Source organism: Choloepus didactylus, chromosome 12 (genome assembly GCF_015220235.1).
Source record: "Choloepus didactylus isolate mChoDid1 chromosome 12, mChoDid1.pri, whole genome shotgun sequence".
Classification (NCBI taxonomy): domain Eukaryota; kingdom Metazoa; phylum Chordata; class Mammalia; order Pilosa; family Megalonychidae; genus Choloepus; species Choloepus didactylus.
In genome coordinates this window covers 41,398,298-41,415,439 of record NC_051318.1, presented here as the reverse complement: position 1 = coordinate 41,415,439, position 17,142 = coordinate 41,398,298, and positions in this window count along the sequence as shown.

Below are 17,142 nucleotides of genomic sequence, written 5' to 3'. Positions count from 1 at the left end.
AGGCCCATCAAGTGACTTTTCCCTGAACAGGAAGGTCTCTGAAGCAGCCATGGAGGTGCACTGCTCATTTCTCCCTTCCAGGGTGAATCTCCAGCAAGGGGTACAGTTAGCTGACAGCCTAGAGCTGAAGATCCTTCAGGATCTGCTGCTGGGCTGGAGCTAAGGCCTTGATCTCCAGGGCAGTGACCAAGCATGAAGCCAGTTCTAGGGCCTGGTAAGTTCTCCCCCGCAGAGGACTCCACAATGGGGCTTCTTTGCCCTGGAGCTCCTGGTTGGGCTGGCCAAGGCTCTCAGAGCTGCACTGCTATCTGAGACTCTTCCTAACTAATCTTTTTCCCTTTCCCCTCTCCTTCCACAGTTCTCAGACCTGCATCATGGCCTGAAGGCTTTCCCTGCTCTTTCATCTTTCACCAGCTTCCCCCTAATAAATGTCTTCCACTAGTAATTCTGTTTTGCCTGCTTCCCAGAGCACCTGGACCACACAGCATGCTTTGAGGGGACTTGCTGTCTCCATCCCTAGAAATGAGAGACGGATAATCAAGAAGTAGTTTCTTACCAGAGTCTAGTGCCTACCTCTGTAACTCTTGTCTCTTATGGCTCCCGTACTTATAATTGACTTCGACCACATTGGGCATTCTTTCCATTCTTGAACTCAACATGTTCAATCCCAGCTTCTGGCCTGTAGATTCACCGTCTCCTCTACCTGCAAACCTGCAGAGCTCTTCACCCACATCCCCACCTAATTCTGGTCATTCAGGTCACAGGTGCAAAGCTCGCCTCCTCAGAGAAGCCTTCCTGACTGCCCTGCTCCAATCTAAAGTTACCCTCATACGTGACCTCACCATCCAAGTTTATTTCCTTCAAATCTATAATAATTACCTGGACATTATCTATTACCTGGACAATATCTAGTTCATATTTTTTATCGTCTATCTCCCCACTCTGTGAGCTGTAACTTTGCCTGTCTCATTTGCTGCCTAGAGCAGAGCCTGGCATGTAGGAGGAGAGCAATAAATATTTGTTGAAGAAATAACTGAAAGTTATGCTCAAGTTAACAGGAAGCCTTTGAAAGTTTTTAAGCAGGGAAATGTCATGATCTATTTCACATTTTTAAAAACAACATTCTGATTACTCTGAAGAATGAATTTTAGGAGGGCAAGAGAGGATGCAGACACCAGTGAGGAGACTATTGCATAGTGGGGCAAGAGGTGATGATGCCTTGAACTAGAATTGTTCTAGTGATGGCAGGGAGAAGTGAAAAAGACCTGGGATACATTTTGGAGGTACAACTGGCAGGCTTCATAGATAGATTCCATGTCGGAATCAGGGAAAGAGAAGAACTGAGAATGACTCCTATGTTTTGGCTTGAGTAGCTGAATCAATAATAGCATAATTTGTTGCAATATTGAAAATTGGTAGAAGAATAGATTTAAGGGAAAATATCAAAAGTTCCATTTTGTGACATGATGAGTTTGAGCTGTCTATTAGACTGTCAGGTAGACAATGGATACATGGGTACATGAGTCTGTGAGAGGTCAAGGCTAAAGATATGCAGATTTCAGTGTCTGCGTACATCTTCATGTCTATAACTTATTTAATATTTTGGATTTTCCCTTACATTAGATTTCCAAGTATTCAAATATTGAGATTTGGACCCCTTTGTGGTTCTACCTAAATACTGCCAAACAACAAGTTGTGAGAGTGCACACAAATGATTTTGAAGGTTCAGCAAGTTTATCAGGATATTGTACCTGGTTATCAGAAATTACTTCATTTTCTTTTACATTCTTATTTTTATAACATGCCTTTTATTCATAACAGCATTTTCCATAATAATTCCAATTAGTTGGGATGCAATATAACCTTCCGTTAATACAGGATAAGAGTTGTTTTTTTAAAAATACCACCAAGTATGGTTCCAAGACAATTATAAAATACAAAGTGAAAGAAAGACACTAAGACTTCTGGGGAAGATGGCAGAGTAGGGAGGTCCAGGACCCGGCCATTCCAGCAAAACAATGATTAAACAGGCAGGAACTGTCTGGAACAACTATTTTGAAACTCAGAAGCTAGAAGAACACTGTACAGCATCCAGGGAAGAGTGAGAGCAAGAGGCTGATAAATTACAGTAAAAGATGGCAAACTGCTCTTTCCATAGTGTGTACCAGTGCCCGTCCCCCACTCTCACCTTGGCATCCAGTCTTTGTGACAGAAAGGGACACAAAATCCTCTTTCCCAAGACCAGGGTGGGCACTGCTGATCACTAATTATGGCTTTTGATTAGTGCCTGGATTGCTGGGAGCATGGCTCTAAGGGAGGTCATCGTTTCAACCTGCCCCAGGCAGAGGCCGCAGGGGAGGAGAATTAAAGATGCTGGCTTCCACAGGGCTGCAGGGACAGTTATTTGCAGGGCTGCATTTGCAGGGAACAAGAAAGCTCACCTTTGGGAAGATGTGGAAGACATTCTTGGCACCCTTCCTGATCCCCAGCCCCAAGGCACTTTGGATCCAGTCTGCGCCCCTTCTGTGAGTTTCTGGCCCTGTTTTTGGCTGGGAAGGACTGACTTGGGAAAATCCTTTCCCAGGTGACCCTCCTCCCAGAATGTTCCCTCCAGGCAAAAGCAGCTTGAGAAAATGAAAGGAGTGTAAAAAAACTATAGCGGCAGACAGTCTGGGACAAAGGCCTGCCATCATCAAACACCCGGGAGAGAGAGGTCTGTCTCCTAGGAAACAGAGGGGCCCCAAAAGAAAGGGGCAGCAGGAATATTCAAAGAAACAATGACAGAGAATTTCCCAAACTCAGCAAAAGACGTGAATATGCACATCCAAGAAGAGAACACCAAACAGGATAAATATGAAGAAAATCACACATTATATATTGATTACAATATTGAATGCAAAGGACAAGGAGAGAGTTCTGCAAGCTGGAAGAGAAAAGCAACATGTTACATACTAGGGAGTCTCATTCAACTGAGTGCCAATTCCCCATCAGAAACCATGGAGGCAAGAAGGCAGTGGGTTGAAATACTTAAAGTGCTGAAAGAAAACAACTGTCAGCCAAGAATTTTATTTCCTTTGAGACTCTCAAAAATTAAGAAGAGATGAAGACATTCACAAGTGAAAAAAAAAAAAAAAGCTGAGGAAGTTCATTACCCCTAGACTGGCCCTACAAGCAATGCTAAAGGGAGTGCTTCAGACTGAAGGGAAAGGACACTTGACAGTGGATCAGAGCAGCATAAAGAAATAAAGACCTCTGGTAATGGTAATCATTTGGGTAAAGGTAACCATTTGGGTAATTATAAATGCTAGTATTATTGTATTTTATTATTTGGTATATAACTACACTTCCTACAGGTACTAAAACACAAATGCATAAAAAGTAATGATAAGTCTATTGTTTGGGACATACAATGTACAAAGAATAAGTGGGAACATACAAAAAAATGGTGGGGTGACATAGGGCTATAGGAAAAGTATATGTGCATGCTATTGAAGTTAAGTTGGTATCAAACCAAATATGATTGTTATATTATTAGGATGTTAAATTTTAAGCCCATGGTAACCACAAGGAAAATAGATGAAAAATATATCCAGATAGAAATGAGAAGGCACTCAATATGTACAACACAAAAAAATCAAATAAACATAAAAGCAGGCATTAACAGAAATAAGGGACAAAAATGGTGTAAGATTTACAAAGGCTAAATAGCAAGATGGAAGAAGAAAGACTTATATAATCAGTAGTGACTTTAAATGTACATGGATTAAACTCCCCAATCAAGAGGCAGAGAATGGCAGAATGGATAAAAATGCATGACCCAATGATATGCTGTCTGTAAGAGACTCACCTTAAAGTCAAGATACAAATAGATTGAAAGTGAGAGGATGGGAAAAAATACACCATGCAACTAGTAGCCAAAAGAGAGCTGGGGTGAGTATCCTAAAATCAGATAAAATAGACTGTAAGTCAAAAATTGTTACGAGGAACAATTATGGTCATTACATACTGATAAAGGGAATAATTCAACAGGAAAATGCAATGATTATAAATATATATGCACCTAACTGCAAAGACCCAAAATATATGATGCAAATACTGACAGATTTGAAGGGAGAAATTGATGGTTCTACATTAATAGTAGGAGACCTTAACATACCACTCTCATAATGGATAGAACATCTAGTCAGAAGATCAATAAGGAAGTACAGGACTTGAAAGATACACTAAACCAACTAGACCTTACAGGCATATATACAACATTGCACCCAACAAAAACAGAATACACATTCTTCTCAAGTGCACGTGGATCATTCCCCTAGGGTAAACCATATTTTGGGTCGGAAAACAAGTCTCAGGGAGACAGAAAAAGATGACAGCATAAAGAGGAGTGGAAGTTAGTTGGTCCCCCCAGAACAACTAATAAACAACCAGGAACAAATAGTAAATGATCTGGAATAACTGGTGGGGGACAACCGTGACTGTCCACACATCATACACCAATCTGAATTGGGAGAAATGCCTGAGATCGCAGTGTGAAATCTGTGAGTAGAAACTGCAGACACAAGCTGGGAGCCCCCTCTCCCCATGGCAGCCCAAACTGCAAAGCCTCACTGTGATAGAGAGCAGCACTCTCTGAACAAGTGAATATTCCTCAGTCCAGCTCCAATTGGGGTTTTAAATGGCAAATGTGGACTGCTCAATGCAAGCTGCAAATCCTTAACAAGCAGACAGAGGCTTTTAGTGACGACAACTTTGAAGAGCCAGGGAACTTCTCTGTGCCAGGAGGGGAAGCCCAGAGGACCGGGTGCTATCTCTGGCTGATGGGTGAAACTGGGGGCCATGGACTGACCCCAAAAGGGGGCTTTCTGTCCCTTTTTCTCTCTCTCAACCTGAGCGGCTCAGTGGAGAAAGCCTCAGCCATTTTCAGTTTGCAGTACTCTGACCCAGACAAGGGTAGAGATAGCAGAGTCAGAGAGACAAAGAACCCATTGAAATGCAAATGAAAACTCTCTAGGGGTATATCTTCCCTAAGAGGAAAGAGGTGGTGCCCAGCTCTACTACCCATCTTCAATTCAGAACCAGACCCCAGAGTCTGGGGGAAAACAGCCACAGGACATACTTCCTTACACCAGTCAGGAGCTACAGGCTGACAGGTACCACCTGCTAGGCAGGTTAGAAAAGCATAGCAGTTTGAGGCCTCACAGGGTGTGTCAATCTTCTAAGATACACCCTTAGGTAAACCTAATACTGAATATTTCCTCCTTTTGGGACCTGAGTCCATTCTGGTCTGGGAAAACCTGATTGGAGTAACCAAGGAAACCAGATGCCTAGTCATCAGAAAACTACAATCTACACTAAGAAAAATGAAGTTATCTGGCCAAGTCAAAGGAACAAACTTACACTTCAACTGAAAGCAACAAAAGGAGAGATAGCATTAAACTAAAGTAGAATAAAGAGTCAGACAACATTACTGAAACAACTAACGCTTAAATCAATTCAAAAAGTTTAAGGAAGATATGGCAAAAGAGATGAAGGCTATAAGTAAAACACCGGACATTACATAACGTAGAAATCGAAAGTTCGAAAAAACAACTGGCAGAATCTATGGAAATGAAAGGCACAACACAAGAGATGAAAAACACAATGGAGACATACAACAGCAGATCTCAAGAGGCAGAAGAAAACACTCAGGTACTGGAGAACAAGAAACCTGAAATCCTGCACACGAACAGATAGGGAAAAGAATGGAAAAATATGAGCAACAGCTCAGGGAACTGAATGACAACACGAAACACATGAATTTATGTGTCATGGGTGTCCCAGAAGGAGAAGAGAAGGGAAAAGGGGCAGAAACTATAATAGAGGAAATAATCAATGAAAATTTCCCATCTCCCTCTTATGAAAGACATAACATTACAGATCCAAGAAGCACAGCATACCCCAAACAGAATAGATTTGAATAGGCCTACACCAAGCCACTTAATAATCAGATTATCAAACATCAAAGACAAAGAGAGAATCCTGAAAGCAGCAAGAGAAAAGCAATCCATCACATACAAAGGAAGCTTGATAAGACTATGTGCAGATTTCTCAGCAGAAACCATGGAGGTAAGAAGGAAGTGGTGTGATTTATTTAAGATACTGAAAGAGAAAAACCGCCAACCAAGAATCCTATATCTAGCAAAACTATCATTCAAATATGAGGGAGAGTTTAAAATATTATCTGACAAACAGACAATGACAGACTTTGTGAACAAGATATCTGCTCTACAGGAAATACTAAAGGGAGCACTACAGAGAGACAGGAAAAGAGAGGAGTAAGAGGTTTGGAACATAATTTTGGGTGATGGTAGCACAGCAATGTAAGTTCACTAAACTTACATTGTGAGTATAATTGGAGGAGGAAGGTTGGCAGCATATGGGACACCAGAAGGACAGAGGAAAGATAAAGACTAGGACTGTATAACTCAGTGAAACCTAGAGTGCTCAACAATTGTGATAAAATGTACAAATATGTTTTTTCATGAGGGAGCGCAAATGAATGTCAACCTTACAAGGTGTTAAAAATAGAGAGATATTAGGGGAAAAATATAATCAATGCAAACTGGAAACTATAATTAGCAGAAACACTGTATTATGCTTCCTTTAATGTAAATAAAGGCAATATGTCAACACTAAATGCATACAAGAGGGGGACAAAGGGAGGGGTATGGGAGTCTTGGCATTGGTAATGTTGTCTGACTCTTTATTCTACTTTAGTTTAATGCTATCTCTCCTCTTGTTGTTTCCTAGCTTTCGTGTTTTGTTTTGTTCTCTTTCTTTTTTCTTTTCCTTTTGTCTCTCTACCTTCTTTGACTCTTCCTCCTTCTTTGTGGAAGAAATGGAGATGTCCTAATATAGATAGTGGCAATGGTGGTGAATACATAAATACATGACTATACAGGGAACCATTGATTGTTTACTTAGGATAGAATGTATGGTGTGTGAACAAAACTGTCTTAAAAAAAAACGGGTTGATGAAGAAAACTTGAGGGCACTATATTGAGTGAAATAAGTCAGACACATAAGGACAAATATTGCAGGGTCTCACTGATATGAACTAATTATAATATGTAAATTCACAGACATGAAATATAAGTTACCAGGATATAGAACGAGGCTAAAGAATGGGGAGTGGTTGCTTATTATGAGCAGAATGTTCAACTACGGTGAAATTAAATGTTTGGAAATGAACAGAGGTGACAGTAGCATGTTGTGAGAATAACTAACAGTGCTGAATGGTGTGTGATTGTGGTGGAAAGGGGAAGCTCAGAGTCATGTATGTCACCAGAAGGAAAGTTGGAGGTTAAAAGATGGGAATGTATAAAACAGTGAGCCTTGCGGTGGACAATGTCCGTGATTAACTGTACAAATCTTGGAAATCTCTTTCATGAACCAGAACAAATGTATGACACTATAACTAGAAGTTAATAGCAGAGGGTGGAGGCGGGGCAAGATGGAGGACTGGTGAGCTGTAAGTTTTAGTTACTCCTCCAGGATAGTAGGTAAAAAGCCAGGAACTGCGTGGACTGGACACCACAGAGCAATCTGTCTTTGGGCATACTTCATACAACACTCATGAAAATGTCGAACTGCTGAGATCAGCGAAATCTGTAAGTTTTTGCGGCCAGGGGACCCGCGCCCCTCCCTGCCAGGCTCAGTCCCGTGGGAGGAGGGGCTGCCAGCTCCGGGAAGGAGAAGGGAGAACTGCAGTGGTAGTCCTTCTCGGAAACTCATTCTACTGATCCATACTCCAACCATAGATAGACTGAGACCAGACACCAGAGAATCTGAGAGCTGCCAGCCCAGCAGAGAGGAGACAGGCATAGAAAAAAAAAAAATAACACGAAAAACTCCAAAATAAAAGCAGAGGATTTTTGGAGTTCTGGTGAACACAGAAAGGGGAAGGGCGGAGCTCAGGCCTTGAGGCGCATATGCAAATCCCGAAGAAAAGCTGATCTCTCTGCCCTGTGGACCTTTCCTTAATGGCCCTGGTTGCTTTGTCTATTAGCATTTCAATAACCCATTAGATCTCTGAGGAGGGCCCTTTTTTTTTTTTTTTTTTTTTAATCCTTTTTTCTTTTTCTAAAACAATTACTCTAAGCAGCCCAATACAGAAAGCTTCAAAGAATGGCAATTTGGGCACGTCAAGTCAAGAGCAGAACTAAGAGAGCTCTGAGACAAAAGGCAATAATCCAGTGGCTGAGAAAATTCACTAAACACCACAACTTCCCAAGAAAAGGGGGGTGTCCACTCACAGCCACCATCCTGGTGGACAGGAAACACTCCTGCCCATCGCCAGCCCCATAGCCCAGAGCTGCCCCAGACAACCCAGTGTGACGGAAGTGCTTCAAATAACAGGCACACACCACAAAACTGGGCGTGGACATTAGCCTTCCCTGCAACCTCAGCTGATTGTCCCAGAGCTGGGAAGGTGGAGCAGTGTGAATTAACAAAGCCCCATTCAGCCATCATTTGAGCAGACTGGGAGCCTCCCTACACAGCCCAGCAGCCCAGAACCGCCCTGGGGTGACGGCACTCACCTGTGACATAGCACAGTCATCCCTCAACAGAGGACCCGGGGTGCACAGCCTGGAAGAGGGGCCCACTTGCAAGTCTCAGGAGCCATACGCCAATACCAAAGACTTGTGGGTCAGTGGCAGAGACAAACTGTGGCAGGACTGAACTGAAGGATTAGACTATTGCAGCAGCTTTAAAACTCTAGGATCATCAGGGAGATTTGATTCTTAGGGCCACCCCCCCTCCCCGACTGCCCAGAAACACGCCCCACATACAGGGCAGGCAACACCAACTACACACGCAAGCTTGGTACACCAATTGGTCCCCACAAGACTCACTCCCCCACTCACCAAAAAGGCTAAGCAGGGGAGAACTGGCTCGTGGAGAACAGGTGGCTCGTGGACGCCACCTGCTGGTTAGTCAGAGAAAGTGTACTCCACGAAGCTGTAGATCTGATAAATTAGAGATAAGGACTTCAATAGGTCTACAAACCCTAAAAGAACCCTATCAAGTTCAGCAAATGCCACGAGGCCAAAAACAACAGAAAATTATAAAGCATATGAAAAAACCAGACGATATGGATAACCCAAGCCCAAGCACCCAAATCAAAAGACCAGAAGAGACACAGCACCTAGAGCAGCTACTCAAAGAACTAAAGATGAACAATGAGACCATAGTACGGGATATGAAGGAAATCAAGAAGACTCTAGAAGAGCATAAAGAAGACATTGCAAGACTAAATAAAAAAAATGGATGATCTTATGGAAATTAAAGAAACTGTTGACCAAATTAAAAAGATTCTGGACACTCATAGTACAAGACTAGAGGAAGTTGAACAACGAATCAGTGACCTGGAAGATGACAGAATGGAAAATGAAAGCATAAAAGAAAGAATGGGGAAAAAAATTGAAAAAATCGAAACGGACCTCAGGGATATGATAGATAACATGAAACGTCCAAATATAAGACTCATTGGTGTCCCAGAAGGGGAAGAAAAGGGTAAAGATCTAGGAAGAGTATTCAAAGAAATTGTTGGGGAAAACTTCCCAAATCTTCTAAACAACATAAATACACAAATCATAAATGCTCAGCGAACCCCAAATAGAATAAATCCAAATAAACCCACTCCGAGACATATACTGATCACACTGTCAAACACAGAAGAGAAGGAGCAAGTTCTGAAAGCAGCAAGAGAAAAGCAATTCACCACATACAAAGGAAACAGCATAAGACTAAGTAGTGACTACTCAGCAGCCACCATGGAGGCGAGAAGGCAGTGGCACGATATATTTAAAATTCTGAGTGAGAAACATTTCCAGCCAAGAATACTTTATCCAGCAAAGCTCTCCTTCAAATTTGAGGGAGAGCTTAAATTTTTCACAGACAAACAAATGCTGAGAGAATTTGCTAACAAGAGACCTGCCCTACTGGAGATACTAAAGGGAGCCCTACAGACAGAGAAACAAAGACAGGACAGAGAGACTTGGAGAAAGGTTCAGTACTAAAGAGATTCGGTATGGGTACAATAAAGGATATTAATAGAGAGAGGGAAAAATCTGGCAAACATAAACCAAAGGATAAGATGGCCGATTCAAGAAATGCCTTCACGGTTTTAACGTTGAATGTAAACGGATTAAACTCCCCAATTAAAAGATATAGATTTGCAGAATGGATCAAAAAAATGAACCATCAATATGTTGCATACAAGAGACTCATCTTAGACACAGGGACACAAAGAAACTGAAAGTGAAAGGATGGAAAAAAATATTTCATGCAATCTACAGCCAAAAGAAAGCAGGTGTAGCAATATTAATCTCAGATAAAATAGACTTCAAATGCAGGGATGTTTTGAGAGACAAAGAAGGCCACTACATACTAATAAAAGGGGCAATTCAGCAAGAAGAAATAACAATCGTAAATGTCTATGCACCCAATCAAGGTGCCACAAAATACATGAGAGAAACACTGGCAAAACTAAAGGAAGCAATTGATGTTTCCACAATAATTGTGGGAGACTTCAACACATCACTCTCTCCTATAGATAGATCAACCAGACAGAAGACCAATAAGGAAATTGAAAACCTAAACAATCTGATAAATGAATTAGATTTAACAGACATATACAGGACATTACATCCCAAATCACCAGGATACACATACTTTTCTAGTGCTCACGGAACTTTCTCCAGAATAGATCATATGCTGGGACATAAAACAAGCCTCAATAAATTTAAAAAGATTGAAATTATTCAAAGCACATTCTCTGACCACAATGGAATACAATTAGAAGTCAATAACCATCAGAGACTTAGAAAATTCACAAATACCTGGAGGTTAAACAACACACTCCTAAACAATCAGTGGGTTAAAGAAGAAATAGCAAGAGAAATTGCTAAATATATAGAGACGAATGAAAATGAGAACACAACATACCAAAACCTATGGGATGCAGCAAAAGCAGTGCTAAGGGGGAAATTTATAGCACTAAACGCATATATTAAAAAGGAAGAAAGAGCCAAAATCAAAGAACTAATGGATCAACTGAAGAAGCTAGAAAATGAACAGCAAACCAATCCTAAACCAAGTAGAAGAAAAGAAATAACAAGGATTAAAGCAGAAATAAATGACATAGAGAACAAAAAAACAATAGAGAGGATAAATATCACCAAAAGTTGGTTCTTTGAGAAGATCAACAAGATTGACAAGCCCCTAGCTAGACTGACAAAATCAAAAAGAGAGAAGACCCATATAAACAAAATAATGAATGAAAAAGGTGACATAACTGCAGATCCTGAAGAAATTAAAAAAATTATAAGAGGATATTATGAACAACTGTATGGCAACAAACTGGATAATGTAGAAGAAATGGACAATTTCCTGGAAACATATGAACAACCTAGACTGACCAGAGAAGAAATAGAAGACCTCAACCAACCCATCACAAGCAAAGAGATCCAATCAGTCATCAAAAATCTTCCCACAAATAAATGCCCAGGGCCAGATGGCTTCACAGGGGAATTCTACCAAACTTTCCAGAAAGAACTGACACCAATCTTACTCAAACTCTTTCAAAACATTGAAAAAAATGGAACACTACCTAACTCATTTTATGAAGCTAACATCAATCTAATACCAAAACCAGGCAAAGATGCTACAAAAAAGGAAAACTACCGGCCAATCTCCCTAATGAATATAGATGCAAAAATCCTCAACAAAATACTTGCAAATCGAATCCAAAGACACATTAAAAAAATCATACACCATGACCAAGTGGGGTTCATTCCGGGCATGCAAGGATGGTTCAACAAAAGAAAAACAATCATTGTATTACAACACATTAAAAACTCGAAAGGGAAAAATCAATTGATCATCTCAATAGATGCTGAAAAAGCATTTGACAAAATCCAACATCCCTTTTTGATAAAAACACTTCAAAAGGTAGGAATTGAAGGAAACTTCCTCAACATGATAAAGAGCATATATGAAAAACCCACAGCCAGCATAGTACTCAATGGTGAGAGACTGAAAGCCTTCCCTCTAAGATCAGGAACAAGACAAGGATGCCCGCTGTCACCACTGTTATTCAACATTGTGCTGGAAGTGCTAGCCAGGGCAATCCGGCAAGACAAAGAAATAAAAGGTATCCAAATTGGAAAAGAAGAAGTAAAACTGTCATTCTTTGCAGATGATATGATCTTATATCTAGAAAACCCTGAGAAATCTATGATACAGCTACTAGAGCTAATAAACAAATTTAGCAAAGTAGCGGGATACAAGATTAATGCACATAAGTCAGTAATGTTTCTATATGCTAGAAATGAACAAACTGAAGAGACACTCAAGAAAAAGATACCATTTTCAATAGCAACTAAAAAAATCAAGTACCTAGGAATAAACTTAACCAAAGATGTAAAAGACCTACACAAAGAAAACTACATAACTCTACTAAAAGAAATAGAAGGGGACCTTAAAAGATGGAAAAATATTCCATGTTCATGGATAGGAAGGCTAAATGTCATTAAGATGTCAATTCTACCCAAACTCATCTACAGATTCAATGCAATCCCAATCAAAATTCCAACAACCTACTTTGCAGACTTGGAAAAGCTACTTATCAAATTTATTTGGAAAGGGAAGATGCCTCGAATTGCTAAAGACACTCTAAAAAAGAAAAACGAAGTGGGAGGACTTACACTCCCTGACTTTGAAGCTTATTATAAAGCCACAGTTGCCAAAACAGCATGGTACTGGCACAAAGATAGACATATAGATCAATGGAATCGAATTGAGAATTCAGAGATAGACCCTCAGATCTATGGCCGACTGATCTTTGATAAGGCCCCCAAAGTCACTGAACTGAGTCATAATGGTCTTTTCAACAAATGGGGCTGGGAGAGTTGGATATCCATATCCAAAAGAATGAAAGAGGACCCCTACCTCACCCCCTACACAAAAATTAACTCAAAATGGACCAAAGATCTCAATATAAAAGAAAGTACCATAAAACTCCTAGAAGTTAATGTAGGAAAACATCTTCAAGACCTTGTATTAGGCGGCCACTTCCTAGACTTTACACCCAAAGCACAAGCAACAAAAGAGAAAATAGATAAATGGGAACTCCTCAAGCTTAGAAGTTTCTGCACCTCAAAGGAATTTCTCAAAAAGGTAAAGAGGCAGCCAACTCAATGGGAAAAAATGTTTGGAAACCATGTATCTGACAAAAGACTGATATCTTGCATATACAAAGAAGTCCTGCAACTCAATGACAATAGTACAGACAGCCCAATTATAAAATGGGCAAAAGATATGAAAAGACAGTTCTCTGAAGAGGAAATACAAATGGCCAAGAAACACATGAAAAAATGTTCAGCTTCACTAGCTATTAGAGAGATGCAAATTAAGACCACAATGAGATACCATCTAACACCGGTTAGAATGGCTGCCATTAAACAAACAGGAAACTACAAATGCTAGAGGGGATGTGGAGAAATTGGAACTCTTATTCATTGTTGGTGGGACTGTATAATGGTTCAGCCACTCTGGAAGTCAGTCTGGCAGTTCCTTAGAAAACTAGATATAGAGCTACCATTCGATCCAGCGATTGCACTTCTCGGTATATACCCGGAAGATCGGAAAGCAGTGACACGAACAGATACCTGCACGCCAATGTTCATAGCAGCATTATTCACAATTGCCAAGAGATGGAAACAACCCAAATGTCCTTCAACAGATGAGTGGATAAATAAAATGTGGTATATACACACGATGGAATACTACGCGGCAGTAAGAAGGAACGATCTCGTGAAACATATGACAACATGGATGAACCTTGAAGACATAATGCTGAGCGAAATAAGCCAGGCACAAAAAGAGAAATATTATATGCTACCACTAATGTGAACTTTGAAAAATGTAAAACAAATGGTTTATAATGTAGAATGTAGGGGAACTAGCAGTAGAGAGCAATTAAGGAAGGGGGAACAATAATCCAAGAAGAACAGATAAGCTATTTAACGTTCTGGGGATGCCCAGAAATGACTATGGTCTGTTAATTTCTGATGGATATAGTAGGAACAAGTTCACAGAAATGTTGCTATATTATGTAACTTTCTTGGGGTAAAGTAGGAACATGTTGGAAGTTAAGCAGTTATCTTAGGTTAGTTGTCTTTTTCTTACTCCCTTGTTATGGTCTCTTTGAAATGTTCTTTTATTGTATGTTTGTTTTCTTTTTAACTTTTTTTTTCATACAGTTGATTTAAAAAAGAAGGGAAAGTTAAAAAAAAGAAAAAAAAAGAAAAACAAGGAAAAAAAAAATATGTAGTGCCCCCTTGAGGAGCCTGTGGAGAATGGAGGGGTATTCGCCTACCCCACCTCCATGGTTGCTAACATGACCACAGACATAGGGGACTGGTGGTTGGATGGGTTGAGCCCTCTACCATAAGTTTTACCCTTGGGAAGACGGTTGCTGCAAAGGAGAGGCTAGGCCTCCCTATATTTGTGCCTAAGAGTCTCCTCCTGAGTGCCTCTTTGTTGCTCAGATGTGGCCCTCTCTCTCTGGCTAAGCCAACTTGAAAGGTGAAATCACTGCCCTCCCCCCTACGTGGGATCAGACACCCAGGGGAGTGAATCTCCCTGGCAACGTAGAATATGACTCCCGGGGAGGAATGTAGACCCGGCATCGTGGGACGGAGAACATCTTCTTGACCAAAAGGGGGATGTGAAAGGAAATGAAATAAGCTTCAGTGGCAGAGAGATTCCAAAACGAGCCGAGAGATCACTCTGGTGGGCACTCTTACGCACACTTTAGACAACCCTTTTTAGGTTCTAAAGAATTGGGGTAGCTGGTGGTGGATACCTGAAACTATCAAACTACAACCCAGAACCCATGAATCTCGAAGACAGTTGTATAAAAATGTAGCTTATGAGGGGTGACAATGGGATTGGGAAAGTCATAAGGACCAAACTCCACTTTGTCTAGTTTATGGATGGATGTGTAGAAAAGTAGGGGAAGGAAACAAACAGACAAAGGTACCCAGTGTTCTTTTTTACTTCAATTGCTCTTTTTCACTCTAATTATTATTCTTGTTATTTTTGTGTGTGTGCTAATGAAGGTGTCAGGGATTGATTTAGGTGATGAATGTACAAGTATGTAATGGTACTGTAAACAATCGAAAGTACAATTTGTTTTGTATGACTGCGTGGTATGTGAATATATCTCAATAAAATGATGATAAAAAAAATAGTAGAGGGCATATAGGGAAAAAAATATACCTACTGCAAACCATATACTACAGTTAGTAGTATTTTAACATTCTTTCATCAAAAGTAACAAATGTACTATACTAATACTATGAGCCAACAATGGAGAGGGGATGGTTAGGGGTATGGGAGGATTGGAGTTTCCTTTTTTTTTTGTCTTTATTTTTTTTCTGGAGTAATGAAAATGTTCTAAAAATTGTAAAAAAAAAAAATTAATTGTGGTGATGGATGAACAGCTGTATGATGGTACTGGGGGCAACTGATTGTACATTTTGGATCTTTGGATAATTGTATGGTATGTGAACAATCTAAATAAAAAAAAAAACAAGCCACGATAAATTCAAACATGATCAACTTCTGAGGTATGACACTGATACAACAAGCTAACAACAAAGTGGCATATGGGAAAGCTACCCATTATATATTATAGACTATATTTAATAAGAATACCTTACCAGTACCACACTAATACTAGGGATAAAAAACTAGGTGCTGATAAGAGCTTTGGGGTGTTCTGGGTTATATAATTGTTTAAAATTTGAGAGTGATGATGATTGTACAACCAAGTGAAGATAATGTGACATTGACTGTTTATCTTGACAGAATGTATGTTATATGAAATTAGGAACCCCCTACTTAATAAGTCAAGCATGGCTGTAACAGGGAGGCTAAGCCTGGGAGCTACCTCCAGAGAACTGCTTTTGTTGCCCAGATGTGCCCTTTCTCTCTCTAAGCCCAACTCTGCAAATAAATCCAGTACCCTCCCCCCTATGTGGGACATGACTCCCAGAGGAGTGAATCTCCCTCATGACAGGGACATGACTCCCAGCAATGAGCCTGGCCCTGGCATTGAAGGATTAAGAATGCCGTTTTGACCAAAAGGGGGAAAAGAAAGGTTAAAAAAAAAATAGATTTCAGAGGCTAAGAGATTTCAAATATAGTTGAGAGGCTACCCTGAAGGTTACTCTTATGCAAGCTCCAGCTAGATATTCCAAATGCCCACAGTATGCCAAGCTCTAACCAACAGTAGTCCCAAAATACTAAAGAATACCTAGGTCCCTTCTGAGACTCTATAAAAATTTCACTCACTAAGTTTACTTTTCAGAAATTTAAATCCCCCAGAGTTTTCCTATGTCAGGTAAGTCCCAAAACCCAGAGGCAACAGCCTCTCTAAAAACATCAACCAGGTGCATCCCCCTTCCCCATAATGTCGACACCCCTTTTCAACATGAACAAGTCAGGGTGGTCACTGCCCAGATATCCCTGAAGATTGAAGCAGTGGTTAAATTAGAGAGAGCGGTAGCAACTGACAAGATATGATTTAACAAAGGATTACCAATACTGAATCTTTATATAAATAATTTTTTGTGTTTTTCTAGGGTGCTAGAATAGCTAGAAGGAAATAACTGACATAGTGGAACTCGAACATATAACATTGCTTTGAAATTTGCTCTATAGCTACTTGCTAAATCATACTTTGAAAGTTATCACATTTCTGTATATATGTTTTACTTCACAAAAAGGAAATAACTGAAACAGTAGAACTGTAACCCATAACATTCTTTGAAATTTGCTCTATAATTACTTGTTAAATCATACTTGGAAAGTTATCACTTTTCTGTATATATATTTCACAATAAAAATATGTAAAAAAAAAAATCTAAGGTATTGAAATCATATAGTGTATATTCTCTGACCACAACAGAGTGAAGCTAGAAATCAATAACAAGGGAGAAAGGAAAAATTAACAAATATGTGGAAATTAAACAACATACTCTTAAACAACCAATGATTAAAGAAGAAATCAGAAGGGAAATCAGGAAC